The following is a 15,934-nucleotide window of genomic DNA, read 5'->3' as shown; positions in this document are numbered from 1 at the left end:
AGGACCCTAGATAATAGCTTGGGAACCACTGATAGTTCTATAGAAGTAACTAAAGCTCAGAGGAGGAGGAAGTAACCTACCCAAGGCCTCCCAGCATGGTAGCCAAGATAGAACCTAGGTGTTCAGATTCCCTAGTTATAGGAGAATAAATTTCTGGAATTAACAACACTATCAAATAAGTCATGGAACTAAATAAATAAATAAAAAGCCTTCAACTTCTGAGCCATATGAAGTTCTCTTGAAAGACTTTTTTGATCTTGAGGAATGGTCATATAATAAAGGTCAAATGTGAATTTTTTAATTAAAATGTCTTTACTTTGTGTCTCTTCAACATCTGAACTGAACTTGAAAATAACAAAATAAAACATAATTATGCCTGCAAAGACCCTTTTTCCAAATAAGTAACACTTAAGATTCTAGGGATTCAGATGTGGCCATATCTTTTGGGGGGCTACCATATAAATCACCAAGTCTATTATTTGCAGCACTTCTATTCCTGGCACCAAATTCTGTATCAGGTAAGATCCACTGAGCAGTAAGTAACAGAAAATCCAACTCACATTGGCTTAAACAATAAAAAAAGAGTTAGGGCACGACTCAGTAGTTGAATGATGTCATCAAATATGCAGGTCCTTTCTATTTCTTTGCTCTGCCATCCACAGTTTTGGCTTATCTTAAATCCAATTATCTTTGCATATTGTTGTGGTATGACTGCCAGTGGCAAGGGGAACTCTGTGCTTCCTCAGTCACAACTTATAGGAAAAGAAAGAGCCTGTCTTTCCATGGCATTAAAGATTGAGGAAGTTCCTTCCCAGAGCTCTCACCAAGACTGTCCTTGAATCTCAATGACCCAAATTGATTTAAGTTTGACCATCCCTGAATCAATCACTGGCAAGGGGGTAAATTGCCACGAATTGTTTACATTAATTGTGGAATAGAATGGGAATGTTAGGAAGTCAGTCACAGTACCTACTGACCTGGAAAATTCAAAACTGACACTGTTATTGAGGGAGTCGAAAATAAATTTTCTTTGTTGAAGACACAAAAATTCACTACAGGCAGAGATCATGGCTAAGTGATATTTTTGATATATTAATGAACACATTTTCACTGCTCCTTGTTTTCCTATTTCCCTTTCCTCACCCAAGTAGGAAGCCAATTTGGTACTACTTTACCTAGGGTGAAATATTTGACAGCATAAGAAAATACATTTTCTGCAATTTCTGCTTTAGTTTCCCCTTAATATCTTTAGAGAAATTATAGGTTTGGGGAAAGAAGCAAAAGAGAATGTGACCTGTGGGTGTACACAATGTCTCAGAGAAGCAGGGCTTTTCCCCTAAGGCAAGGAGATTCATTCTATCTGATAGAGAAGAAAGTGGTGTTTGGAGCTTCCAGAGAAGAGGGACTAGGATTCATTTTCTGGAAGTATTTTGGGGAGGTAGTAAAACTCAAGAGAGTCATGTCTGCATTGTGTGTTTAGGCAGATGAGACCTTGGGTGACCTCACAGAAGATTCATCTGTCTTACCATGGCAGGAAGGCAGTAGAGATTTGCCAGACATAAAGGGCATGTAGACTGCGACAGCAGGCATTTAAAGGGTAACTTATGCAGATATAAGACTTGATTTTTTTGTTCTGAGAGCCACTCGCTGCCCCATCATTAATAGTTGAGGTATTTTTTGAATTTGTGGACTGGGATTCATATCTGCTGTTAATATTACATTTTAGTTTATATCATATTAGGATCATAACATTTCTTTCATAGCTTTTATATTTTCCTGGAGTTTTAAATTGCCTTTCAATTTCTTATTCACTTTTTCAGGCACATAATCAAATTATCCCCACCTTTAAAAAAATTTTTGAAAGCAGGTCAGTAATGTGATCTGATTTATATTTTGAAAAAAATCACTGTAGGGGCTCTGTGGAGACTGAAATGAAGGAGCAATGGTGGAAGCAAGGAGACCTGCAAGGAAATCATGGCATAACCCAGGCAAGAAATGATGTCTGGTTAAACTGGTGGTAATAGGGATGATAAGAATGAATGAAATCAGTACATAATTTGGAGGTAGAAGCATTGAGAGATTATAATCAGTCAATCTGTCAGTGTTTTGTTTACCAACTATGTGCCAGGCTAGTTCTATGTGCTATGTTCTAGATGCTGGAGTTATAGTGGTGAAGAAGACAGAATCCTTAAGCAGTATCTGTTCTGATGGTGGGGAGGAGTTGGACAATAGACATATAAAGAAATGAATGAAATAACTTTATATGTAGATAAATGCCATGGAGAAGAGAAAATGTAGCACTGCAATAGATGGCCAGGGAGTTTTTGTGCCTTTTTTAAAACAAATGTTATCGAGGCAAAGTTTTTGTTAGACAAAATGTATCTCTTTAACTGTAATGTTTGAAAGTTTTGACATTTGAATATACCCGTGAAATCCACTACCAGTGAAGATATAGAACATTTGTCTCATCACAGAAAGTCCTGGTGCCCCTTTGCGGTTAATCCTCCTTTCTTTCTGCCCTGGTTCCAGGTAACCACTGACATCACTACAGATTTTGAGTCTACTTACTTTTAAAGAAGGTCTCTTTTGCTGTTACTGGAGAGTGAGTTGGAAGGAGCTGTATTTGAGGGATACGAGAAGAGCAAGACTAGACATGATGAGGGAAATACACCAATAATACAACAGAAATAATAAGAACTAGTGTTTATGGGACATTTACTCAGTCCCAAACACTGTGCTTAGTGCTTTCCATACATTACCCATTTAATTTTATTTAATCTCTTCAGTAAATCCTGTGGTTACCTCTGTTTTATGAAGGAGGAAACCAAAGGTCAGAGGTTTTAAGTAATTTGCACATGATTATATAGCTAATAAATGAGAGTCAGGATTCTAGCTCTTGCCTTTCACCACACACTACTACAGCAAACACATAGTGCTTACTACATGCCAGGCACTATTCTAAGGACTTTAATCTTCACAGCAACCTTGAACAGTAGGTGTAATTGCTCTAGTTTTAATGAGGAAGAAACTGAGTTCCAGAGAGGGTAACAGATAGTTTATAAGTTGTGGGCAGAGCAGGTCCTCCAGCTCTAAAATCCTGTTCTTGGGGTTCTTTTCACTTTATCTCATCCTAGGAGACGTCTCTGTACACACACCCTTGCAGCAGGGTTTCTGGCCAGTGGCTGGGATGGGACGTGCTTCTGTCTCCAGGGATCTTCTGAACCTTCTCCTGAACAGCCTTGCTTGGGCACGTCTCCCAGCTTTTTCCCTGTGAAGACAGAGGAGGCTCTGCCTTCCATGGGCCTTTTCTTCTTCTGTGGGATGTCCCTGCCTTTCCCGGAGTCTCAGCAAGTTCTCTGATCTCCAGTGAACCTCAACCCAAAAGGGAAGGGGGAGTAGAGGAGAAAGGTGAGCAGAGAAATCACAGTCCAGAGTATCATGGGGCCAGCTGGTCACCCTGTGAGACATTCTTGAACAGTGTAAATACTGCATCTGGACTGGAACAAACAGATACAGAGAATTTTAATGCCAAACTTGGAACAATAAATAAACTGTTGCTTTTGGAATTTCGAAACAGAGTAGCAGGAGGTGGGAGGATTTTAAAAACCATGCATGCTTGTTTCATAGGCACAAGTCTCAACCAGGAGATTAAAATGAAATGCAAGTAAACAATTTCAAATGCAGAACTGAGACTCCACCCAGCAGATATTTCAGAGGTATTTGTAAGCAAGGAGAGAAATGCCAAATCCTCTAAGTTTGCCAGGGAGGAGAGATCTGAGTTTCTTCTTCTCCCTCCCATGTGGCTCTATTGCCTTCTGTGCTGATCTTGGAAGAGGCGGATGGTGGGTTAGCCACCTCCAAGACAACTATGACTTAATTGTGACATGTGACCTGGGCTTCAGGCAGCTGGACCTGCAAGGCTTAAGGGTGCTGGCTATGTGTTTGATGGAGAAGTGGGCCGAGCAGCTGAGGGGCCAGAGATCAGACTGGCTGGAGACCGTGATCTTGGATGTCACCAAGACAGAGAGCATTGCTGTGGCCTCCCAATGGGGGATGGATCATATGGAGCTATGACAGATATATTTCTCTTAATCTAGATGTCCTCTTATTCCAAATACTGGCCCCAGGAGAAGATAACTCCAGCCTGCTGAATAAGAGAATGACACTATTAAGTTATAAAATTTGCTCTTAACTTATCTGCTTTGATGGAGATCATCTGGATCCAAGACAGTAGACCTCGACTTAGTGATATTCTATGGCGTGTAGCCATAGGTATGTAAACATGCTTCATTTAAATACAGACCAGTTAATAATATGTTATAGCAAGAAAAAATAAATATAGCACTTCACAATTTTACAAAGTTCTTTTGTATAGAAAGATGTCCTGTTTAAAGAACTTTGATTTGTCACCTCATGTCCTGTTTAAAGAACTTTGACTTCACCCCAGATCATTTGAACATTTCTGAATGGGTATTGCTCATCCACATTTGAGGCCTTTGCTCAAAGCTCCTGCACATGGTAGTGCAATGGAGCTTGGGAGCTGAGGTTCAGATACCTGCAATAAAATTCTGGCTCCACTCTGTGGACCTTAGATAAGTCATCTAACCTCCAGTGATTCAATGTCATTCCCAGCAAAGTGGGAATAATAATGCCTCCCCCAGGAGGCTGTGGTGAAGCGTGTGAAAGCATATGCATAAAATAATGCATATGAATAGCTTTGTAAAGGAGAGATGGAGGCAGATAATGGAGCTAGAGAGTCACAGGCCAAGCTAGAGAATTAGTACTCTGCCTTCTGTGCAATGGGGAGCCATGGCAGTTTATGGAGAGTGGTGGTTCTTTTCCTGATCTCTCCCAAATTTCTTTTGTCCATTTCTTGGACTTTGTACTTCTTTCTGCCTACTGACTATGTCCCTCTGATTCTGATTGAGAACCAGAAGAGGAAAGAATCCACTGACAAGTAGCTATAGGAGTAAACACCTGGGAAAGCAAGGGCAGGGAATAAATTTATAAAAGACAGAGGAGGACCTAAGGTTGTAAACAATTAAAAAAGAAAGAAAGAACTTGATATCAGCTTATAAGAATCTCCTAAGATTCCAGGGGGACAGTTTTTCCATGATGGTTGCATGGTCATTGAGACCCCAGTGGTGGGGTTTCAGACTGTTCATGTGAGGGACCCCTGAGAGGCGATTAGGGTGGATCAAGATGCCTCGGCATTTGCTATGGTGCTGCTTTTGCATGGCAAGAAATTTTTATCTTTCAGATAATGGTTAAAAAAACAGATCTGGAATCAGACTTCCTGGGTTCAAATCTGCTCTGCCACTTACTGGCTGTGTGACCTTGGGCAAATTACTTGACTGCTTTACTTAAACTCATTTTCCTCATATGAAAAATGGGGATATAATTAATCTATTTCATAGGGCTGTTGTAAAGACTAAATGAGTTATTATGTGTATAGCACACAGAATAGTGCATAGCCCACAGTAAACACTACATCTTTTAATGCCATTTTTATTTTTGTTATTATGTATTGATATGAGGTGGCCTAGAGGGCACTGATGGGGATTATAGGAGGATCAATTCTCCCCAAGTAACCCCCTGGCACCATCACTGATTTTGAGGTTTGTCCCATGCATGCCCACTTTTGCTGCTTTTTCTGCCTTCTTTCTGTCTGTCCCCTCTGCCTTGGCAGTCTCTGGGCCCCATTGGACAACCCCATCCTTCCTAGGGTCAGTCCTGCCCAACTAGGTCCCCTATTTTGGCTCTTCTCCTCATCAGATCATCTCCATTCCATGGCCTGTCCCTTCTTGGTTCCCTGTCTCAGAACGTTATCTCTGCGAAGGGCAGGAGAAACATTGGCAGGTCCTCTGACGGATTCGCTCTAACATGAACAGGAGATGGGCAGCTTCTGGAAGGAAAGTGGATTCAAGCGACTCCATTTGTTTTGAAGATGAAAGAAATAATTCGTTTGTGTGTTGATGGTGATGATCCAATAGAGGGTGAAAGGAAGGAGGGGTGGGGAAATTTCTGGGTTGGTATCTTTGGGTGGGAAAGAGGGGCTGGAACCTTGGGGTTGGCAAGAGTTTACCACTGAGGTGCTGGCCCCGTCCTCATCTTAGCCTCTTTCTAGACTGGTTCCCTCTTCATTAGCCTTTAACCTTGCTTCTCATGGCTTTGCCATGGTACCACAGCTAAGATTTGCTTGCTCTGGAGCCAAGTGAAAAAATACTTGGGTCAGATGATGATCCCTGAATCAACTAACTGTAGCCAGAGGTGCAGGGTTTTATTTTCTGCTTAGCTTAGGTCACAGGCTCATCCCTTGATTAATCAGTGGAGAATGGGGAGTGGCTGGGATCTGTAAGATGATGGCGTCTTCCATTTAAACCACTTAATAATAGCATTTCCCAGAAACAGAGTTGGATAAGTATGTGGATGTACCGTTTAAAGGCCAGCAAGATAAATGTCCCTTATATCTGCAAAGTAAGGCTGTTTATAAAGCCATCTATGATAAGATTTAAATTTTGTTTAAAAATTTAAAAATGAAACATTTTTATATAACAGCATGAATGAATCTATTTTATAGTATATGTTTATAAAATATATTTATATATTTCTATTATATTAATTTATAATATAAATCTTTCTAAAACTGGAAGGCTATATAACATAAAAGTAACCACTTACAGTGTGTTTCCTGAGTAATAAAAATAAGGATAGTTTTCCAGGATATTTCCTAATTGCCATGTGATTTTTTTTCTTTGGCCTAAGATTATTCTGATATTTTTGTTTAATTTCCAGTGTCTGCAGAGGCTTTCAAATTTCATCTTGTTGAATTCTAATTTAATTCCTCTGTGGTTGTAGAATAATCTTGCATAATTTCAATCTTTTAATTTTACTGAGACTTGTTGTATGGCTTAGCGTATCATTTATGCTAGAGAATGTTTCTTATGTGCTTGCATGAAAAGTGTATTCTGCCATGTGAGTAGAGTGTTGTATAGCCATCATTTAGATCAATGTGGTTGATAATGTTGTTCGAGTCTCCTGTCTTAGTGATTTTCTAATTGTTTCATCAATACAGAAAAGAGGAACATTGCAACCTCAACTATAATTGCAGAGTTGTTTATTTTTCCTTTCAATTTTGTTAAGTTTGCTTCCTGTTATTTTGGAGGTTCTCTTGTTATGGGCATATACATTATAACTTTTGCACCTTCCAAATTTAGGGTTACTATATAATATCCCTATTTATCTCCAGCAAGATTTATATTCTTTAAATTCATTAATACAGCTCTTCAAGTTCTCTTATAATTACTGTTTACATGGTGTATCTTTCTTAATTGTTTTACTTTCAAGCTGTTTGTGTCTTTGGATCTGAAGTATGTCTCCTATAGACTTTATGCAGCTGAGTCTGGCTTTCATATCCATCCACCGTTTCTACCTTTGCAAAGTCTAGTCCATTTACAGTAACAAATTATTGAAGCCATTGAATTTCTATCTGTCATTTTGCTGTTTATTTCTTTAGATCTTCTATCATTTTTTGTTCTGATCCTCATTTACTACCATCTTTTGTGTTAAAAAATTTTCAGCATACCATTTTTAATTCCTCTCCTGAGTTTTAAAAACTTAAAAAAATTTTATTTCCTCGATAGTTGCTTTAGAGCAATGGTTCTCAGCTGGGGACAATATTGCCCCCCCCTTCCCACTGAGGACATTTGCAAATATCTGCAGACAATTTTGGTTGTCACAGTCTGGAGGGCATTCGGAGCTCAGCCAGTTCTCAAATCAGCCTGGACTTTGGCTGTCAGCCTGTCTCGCCCAAGCGTCCCCATGCATGTGAGTGGTGTAGTTTGATGGCTCTCTCATTCCAGGATCTCACTGCTAAATCTCTGACTTGCCCCAAGCCCAGGGCCACAAGCTCCGGCTAGAAGAGCTGTCGTTTTCCCTGTTCATGTCTTCCAAGCTGGCTCCTTCTGCTGATGATGTGGTGTGGCTTTACCTCCTGCCTGAAACAGCCTGCCCTTTCGGACAGCAAAGCTGCTGGTTTTTGGGCCGCTGAGGCGGGGCGGGAGAGCAGCCCCAGCCAAGGGGATCACAGATTCCTGCAGATCTTACCTGAAGAGTTGGCAGTTTCTCATGAAGAAATGATTCTCAACTTGTTGGTTACCTTTCATGGATTTCCATAGAACTTAAACCACTGTTTTTGACAGTTTTATACTTGTTTTTGGAAGAGAGGATTTGCCTACATCTTCATTCCACAATTGGAAGTTCCTGCACGACTTTGGAGTAAAAGTTTGCCATCATAAAACCTGGCAACTTTAAGACAGCCATTTTCATTCCCAAAAGGGTAAACAGCATCCTTAAGGAAATTTGGGGTCATGTTTCTCTGGAAAGCCAAGAAAATTAAAGGTACAATCTCTTTGAGAAATGTAAGCCCTCATCTACCAATAGTCAAGCAAGTATTTCTAATCTTTGGTTTAGAACAACTGATTCTGAGCCCCAAACAGGATTCTGACCTCTGGGGGACAAGCCCCTCAAAGCTGGCTGGTTTAATCCCCAGAGAGCTAGCTTCCTTAGGTCTTGCACTCAGATAGCTGGTCTCCCTAGTATGTTCATCTCCCCATTCTCCCATCTTCCCCACTGCATGTGTGTGCACATGCACATGCACACAAGCCTGTGTGTGCCCATAGATAGACTAGCAGTTTGTTTTATAGGGCACTCCAGCTCTGGCTACAGTGAGACCAGTAGTGTATATCTGAGGTGCCCCAATGCAGGCCCTGTGGAAAGGGCTGCTGAAGACATTCTCCTCCAAATGCCAAAACCCCGGGCCATACCTTACTCATTCATTCAATTGTTTTGTGTTGAAGCAGCTACCGTGGAGCCCAGCACTGTGCTAGGGTCTGGGGATATGGTGGTGAACATGCCAATGTTCCCACCCTAGAGGAACTTGTAGGTCCAACAGACAGACATAAATGAGTAAGTACTTAAAGTGTGATGAGCACAACGGCAGGAGAGGTACAGGCTATTGATAGGAACTTATAAAAGCAGCAACACTTAGTCTAGACTTGGGCCTTCAGAGAAGGCTTCTTGGAAAAAGTAATGTCTGAACTCAGACTGGGGAATGAGTCAGTTAGGCAGGCAGCTCGTTTAATGCTGTGTGTTGTTCACAAATGTTGCAGCCAAGGCAAGTTTTGCTCAACTTTGCACCTACTCATCTTACCTCGGATCATCCTCTGCTTTGCATGCTTGCCTCACTCTAACCTGTGTAATTTGGTTTGTGATCTTCCAGGAAGCCCAGTTTATTTATTTATTTTTTTGAGAGGGCATCTCTCATATTTATTGATCAAATGGTTGTTAACAACAATAAAATTCTGTATAGGGGACTCAATGCACAATCATTAATCAACCCCAAGCCTAATTCTCAACAGTCTCCAATCTTCTGAAGCATAATGAACAAGTTCTTACATGGTGAACAAGGTCTTACATAGTGAATAAGTTCTTACATGGTGAACAGTGCAAGGGCAGTCATCACAGAAACTTTCGGTTTTGATCACGCATTATGAACTATAAACAATCAGGTCAAATATGAATATTCGTCTGATTTTTATACTTGATTTATATGTGAATCCCACATTTCTCCCTTATTATTATTATTATTATTTTTAATAAAATGCTGAAGTGGTAGGTAGATTCAAGATAAAGGTAGAAAACATAGTTTAGTGCTGTAAGAGGGCAAATGTAGATGATCAGGTGTGTGCCTATAGACTAAGTATTAATCCAAGCTAGACAAGGGAAGCCCAGCTCATTTTAATATTTATTTGAGCCAGATAGATATAAAAGATAAGTATACAGCAATAAAGAATCCTTAATCTGATGAGTGAGAAACAAAATCTCAAATTTCCCAGCAGCTTGTGAATATGATGTGTAAAATGAGTTGATGGGGTGCCTCTAGAAGAAAGGGTTGGACTAGATAACCCTGAAATTCTAGTTCTGGCCTACCATTGAGTAACTGGGTGATGCTAGGCAAGTTTCCTAACATCTCTAGGCTCCCTTGGTTGAATCACTGGGGTAAGTCAGTCTCTGGTTGCCTCCCACCTCTGATATGAAGTGAATCAAGTTATTCTGCAAAACTAAATAAGAATGATCTAGAATGGGCAGTGTCACAGAAAGCCAGCAGAGGTCCCTACTAAATGAGAATGACTCTACCCACACTGCCAGGTGGAGCTTAGGAATAGAGATAGAGAGCTTGTAACCACCCGGCAGCTCTCTCAGGCCCACGCTGTGTTTCTCTCATAGGGCTCTTTCCTACCTGTGCTTGAAGGAGCCTTCCATTGTGTTGCCATAAGTTGTATCAATAATAAACGCTACTGACAGAAGCAAATCTCTTGTCTCGAGGGACAGAGAGCAAGAGGCACACACTGACTTTTTCACAGCTGCACTCTTACTGCTCTGCCAAGTTATGATGCATCCCCTCTTACCTACTAATTAGCTTTCTTGGAAGAACCCCTGCTTCTAAATGGGGCTTCATAAAAACCTGTAGTAAGTGAGGTGGACCCACTCTTGGACCCATTACCGGGGTCCAGATGCTACCTGGATGTTTAAGCCAAATACACTGGTGGCCACTAACTCCAATGTAATGCCAAGTCTTGACAAATCCCTTTACAAACATGACTCAGAACACTTGGCTGAATATAAAGCTCTTGAGTGTGAAGAGTCAACCCAGACTGTCCAGTTTTAGAATAAATGACTTCCCTTTTAACACTCCTGCTGGGAGAGGAAATAGTAGGCAACCTTCTCATTCAGTGATACCTAGGGTTCTTGTATGATCCGGGGAGCAGGGGGGTGGCCCAAGGCTGTGAGACACCCGCAGCCAATAGTGTGTGTGTGTGTGTGGTGGAGGAGGGCAGGGGATGTCAGGTTGTGTTTTTCATCTCACTTGAGGACAATTAAATGTGAATGACTCAACTATTCATAAGTGACAAAGGTACAAGGGCAATGCTTGCCACAGACCTGTTGTAACCTGCCAACGGTGGTCTCTTTTTGACTCCCCAGTGGAAGAAAAGGACACCCTAGAGTAAATGTCAGGTTACTAGCTTTTTCAAAGTAGGAGTTTCCCAGTGTCATAGGTGTGAAAGCCTTTAACAATAGAGGAGAAAAAACAAACTAATACTAGCAGCCAACATTTATTGAGCCCTTCCTATGTGTCAAGCCCTGGACTAAGTATCTACATACACATGTTTATGTACATTATCACCTTTGTGTTCACGAAATGTTATTTCTCCTGCTTTGCAAAAGAGGCAACAGACCCAGAGAGGTTATATAATTGTTCAGGGTCACACAGCCAAGAGCCCTGATCTGAGCCAAATTTGCCTCGAGCCAGTCACTGAGCCTTTGTGTCTGGTTGGCACTCTGCACTTTGATCATGAGCACATGTGAGGGGCTCGCTGTCCTCTCAGGCTAGGAGGGCTGGTCCCCTTCCCGCTGCTCAGGCCGCAACGAAGCAGCCACCTGGGCCATTTCACGAGGGCGCGTGCCACCTCCTCTCTTCAGATGGTCTTTCCCAAGGCCAGTGTGTACTGCTAAAATTAGGAGAGTTATGTCTTGCCCTTACAGCAGAGTCATTTTGAGGAGTAAGAGAGAGAATGTGAGTGGCAAGATTTCCTCAGAGCAGGCATTATGATAAGCTTGGAATAAACAGCAGTTTTAAACATGATCAGTATTATTACTGATTCCTTGTGTCCTCCACTACTTACAGTTCTATCTCTACTTTTTTTCTCTAAGCCAGTTTCCCATTTTTTCAAAATTGGACTGTGGAGTAGGCTTTTAAAAAGCGAAGTGATTTTATCTGCTTGGTTGTTCCATAGGCACATTTTCTAACCTTTGCACTGCTCTCATTCTAGTCAAGTCAAAATGATTTGCAAATCCACAAACACGATATGATCTCCACTGCCCTTATGTTGTTCATTTGTTTTTAGGAAGGTTGCAGATGGGGACCTGGCGAGTCCGGAGAGCCCTATTTTCCTAGGAGGGATTTGCAACTCAGGTTAGAATCAACCTTGCCTTTTAGTCTCTATTCTAGAGATTGAAACCTATTTCACACAGCATTTCTAGAAGTGGAGAGTGTGTCCTGGAGTGTCCTCCCCATCTCTACCCAAGCAATTCCCACCAGCCATTCAAGGGTCCTTTAAGCATCACCTCCTCCAAGAAGCCTTCCCTGAATCCCTCCCACATGAGATGGCTGTCCTCTCAACTTCCACAGCCTGTATGCTTAGCATCCTTTATTATTATTGTGCCCGATGATCTTCCTTATGGAGTCTGTGTGTTCCTGGAGGGCAGGGACATTGTTTTCATTTCTCTACCCCACTCACAGCACCATGCCCTGGTCATAGGAAGTGTTCAATAATGTTTGTGGGATGAATGTCACATAGTTATTTGCTTCTTGAAGGAAAGGTGCGTTTGTCAGGCAGATTTCCCCTTAGAGCAATTTTGTTTATGTTGCTCCTGAGCAGATGTCAATTATATATTTAGTAAACCTTACCTGTGCTATACATTCTGAGGCCTCATCTGTTTTTCCCATTTTCCTTACGGTTTGTTCATACCTTAAAAATCAATGAACAAATGAGCAAAATACAAGTATGCACAAACATGTGTGTGTTTTTCCTTATTACATAACTAAATAATATATGTTCCTTGTGAGATATTAAAACATATGAATAACAAAGAAAAGGAAATAATGGCATAATTGTACCACTCAGAGATAATTACTATTATTATTTTTTTGACCATTCATGCAGACTTTTCTTTATGCATGTATATATGTTAAAAATGGGTCATAGTGTTCATACGATACTATTTTCTTTTAATGTAGATTTAAGTGCTAAATTTCTTTTATGTCATATTTAAATCACAGTTTTCATTGTATTAATAGGCCATATTTTATCTATTCTTGGCCAGTTGCATTCTTTCTAACTTTTAGCTGTTATCCACAGCACTGCAAGGTGCTTCAATGCTTAAACTGTTATTTTATGATTACGTTAGCATAAAGTTTTGGGAATAAAAATAGTTGTCCAATGGGCATGCATAATTTATGTGACTTTAAAAATTTTTTGTGAGCTACCAAATTGCCCTTGGCCCACACTACGTGTGTATGAGTACACAGGTCCCTGAATTCTTGCTAACCTGGACCCTGGCATTAAAAACGAAGCAAAGCAAACAAGACTGTCGGTCACTGCAAAAGCATTCTGGTTTTACTCGGCCCTTCTTTAACAACTGAGGAGGCTCAATTTCTTTCCATGTGTTTATTGGTACTTTTCCTTTTTGTAAAATGAGTATTCCCATCTCTTGCTTATTTTACTACTGAGTAATTTGAATACCTTTTTTCACTTCGGAGTTAGATCAGTCCCCAGGATCCCTTGCACTCAGAGCCCATTTTATATTGATAGGTGTTAAATGAATTTTTGCATGTGTGCATGTGGGCATGTGTGTGTAACCCTGAGCAAGGCTTTTATGAAGTCTTAGAGAAGACTTTTTGGGGCTGCTATTATTATTAAAATTAATGTTTGATTTACTGAAGCTGTAATTAAAACATTTTTTCTTTAATAGTTTGTTCACTTCATAGATCTTGTTTTATCCATACGCTTAGCAAGTTTTATCAGTTGTAAGGGGGAGTTTGCTTACTATTTGGTTTTGCTAATTAAACTCCCTTGAGAAATTTAAACTGCATTTATAAATTTAAAGTATGTAGTTTTCTTTTTAAGTACACCGATTGGGTGACTAATAAACTTTAAATAAGTCTTATAAATCAAATACCATCCATATATGGCAAAGTCAAGTTATTTTAAACTTTCTAATATGGTTTATGAATTTAGCATAATTTCCTTTTATCTTAAAATCACAAATCTAATAAATATGCATTATATATTTAAAAATTGGAATTACAAGGCAAATCTGTTAGTCTGCGATACTAAATTGTTCTTTAATATGCCAACTTCTCTTGCATGTTTTAAGTATTTAAAATACTGTATATATAGCTATTGAGTATTCTCAAATTTAATTCAAAATAGTATTAATTCAGGGTTTGGTTTACTTGAGCTTCTCTGTACTTAATTCTAAATCTTCCCAGATGTGTAGAAGGAGGAAGTTATTTCCTCCCAAGTAATTTGACATTGCCCTTTTGGATAGCTGAGGTTGCATTTAGATCTGAGATTTGATCAGGGTAAGAATATTTATAGCTAGAGACATTGTGAAATGACAAAACGAAAAAATGTAGTAAGGAGTTTGATGTCCTTTGTTCAAGAGAAAACAATCCACGGACTGGGGGAACAGTGTGCCTCTTGAGCAGTGGAGCCCTGCTCCCCAGGGATTTGGGGCAATGGTGAGTTTTGGGGAAGTGCCTGTGCCAAACAAGCCGTGGTGGGCTGGGGTTGCATATCTGACCTTATGTAGAAAAATCCAGGAACAAAGACGTATAGAGTCCAGACTTGGCCAGGCATTTTGGATTGACTTATTGGATACACTGCCTTTCTGGTCAAGTACAGCATTTATAGGAACAAAAGTTCAGTTTGCTGACATGGCACCCTGGGCAGGAGCGACTCCATCTTGGCCTAGAAGCTTATTTCAACAATGTCTAGGATGAGCTTTCCCACAGTGTTGGACAAGCGTTACTAGAAGTTTCTTTTAATGTCTCAATGTCAGATGCGGGGAACTCAGACAATGCCCTGACCCTACTTTTGAGCGTGGGGCCCCTAATTTTCATGTCTAATTTAAGCCTGCAAACCCCATCCACATTGCTTCATCAACTGATTGGACCCAACAGATCATTTCCAGTTATTCCAAGCTGATTTATTTTCATACTTCTCCTATCTGTGGTGCTACAAGTCTTACAGATCCTCAGATGATATCTGTTTAGATTCTGTCAAATCTTTGCTTGATTCAAGGGTCACAATTCTAAGGTCATTCTTGTAACAACAGATTATATATTTATTTTTGACCAAGACAAATAAAACAAAATGAGATCAAAGTTCTAAAGTTCCTTGAATAAATAACCACTGGCAATTAACCAGGCTTAACTGGACCACAGAGTTCTCACTTCCTTCTTTCCCCCTTCAGCAAATCACCTATCTTTTAGGTGGTGAGGACCCTATCTTATCATTTCACTTATAAATGTTGAATCCCTACCTGATGCATAGAGCAGCTGTTGGTTCTAAGTGGTGAGATGATCTCAGAATTTGGGAATAAGCTTAGAAATAATGTGACTCTCTGACTGTGAGGTGAGTCATCTTAGAAGTAACCCTACCCAGGTGGTGGCTTGTCAGTGTCATGCTGAAGTGTCACGAGAAACTCCTGAGTTTCACTGGGGTAAACCAGTCCCCAAGAAAGCTGGCCTGGAATGTGATATGTGCACATTACATGCAAGCACTTGACGCACTGCAATAAGTGTGAGTATGACAGGGTCCTGACAGGTGATGCTGCTAAGGAGGAGGGAGCCAAGGAGGAGAGCCTCCCAGACTGGCTGCTGCCCCGCCCAGGGGAGCGGCTGTTTGCCCTTCTGCCCCTCTGCAGCCTGAGGTGGGGGAGGGCATTTCTCTCAGGGCAGTAACTTGATGGAAATCCAGGTGTCTTTAAAATCACTCATTCCTCTGGCTCTAATCCTGCCCTCACAAGACAACCATCTGGTTTGTGGTGGGACTCCAGGTGTTCTCGGTCTCACCCAGAATAAGTCAGTGTCCTGAGAAAATGCCCTAGGTGGGTTTTACACCTCAAAGTAGCTTTTTCTGGACATTGGGTTCTCGGTTTGTAAATCAGCCTCCTCCCGCAGTTAGATCTTCCTGGGTAATGGCTGGAATTGGACGTAAGGACCAGCAAAGCTGAAATATGGGGTCGGCTGAGGGATCCTTTGCCATCAGAGCCCGCTACTGGGGTTCAGCCTGGTGTAAGTGGTCAA

At 40.7% G+C, this 15,934-nt stretch overlaps 1 long non-coding RNA gene across 1 annotated transcript; it reads right to left on the bottom strand.

Moving 5' to 3' along the window:
• Positions 1-374: 374 nt before the first annotated feature.
• On the bottom strand, positions 375-15,521 carry LOC130679087 (uncharacterized). Its single transcript, XR_008992048.1, has 3 exons — positions 15,169-15,521; positions 8,107-8,377; positions 375-3,497 (listed from the first exon to the last, which is right to left on the bottom strand). It is a non-coding gene; the product is annotated as an uncharacterized LOC130679087 (long non-coding RNA).
• Positions 15,522-15,934: the final 413 nt, after the last annotated feature.

The sequence above is a fragment of the Manis pentadactyla genome, chromosome 10 (assembly GCF_030020395.1).
Source record: "Manis pentadactyla isolate mManPen7 chromosome 10, mManPen7.hap1, whole genome shotgun sequence".
Classification (NCBI taxonomy): domain Eukaryota; kingdom Metazoa; phylum Chordata; class Mammalia; order Pholidota; family Manidae; genus Manis; species Manis pentadactyla.
This window is presented reverse-complemented; position numbering and strand designations above follow the sequence as displayed.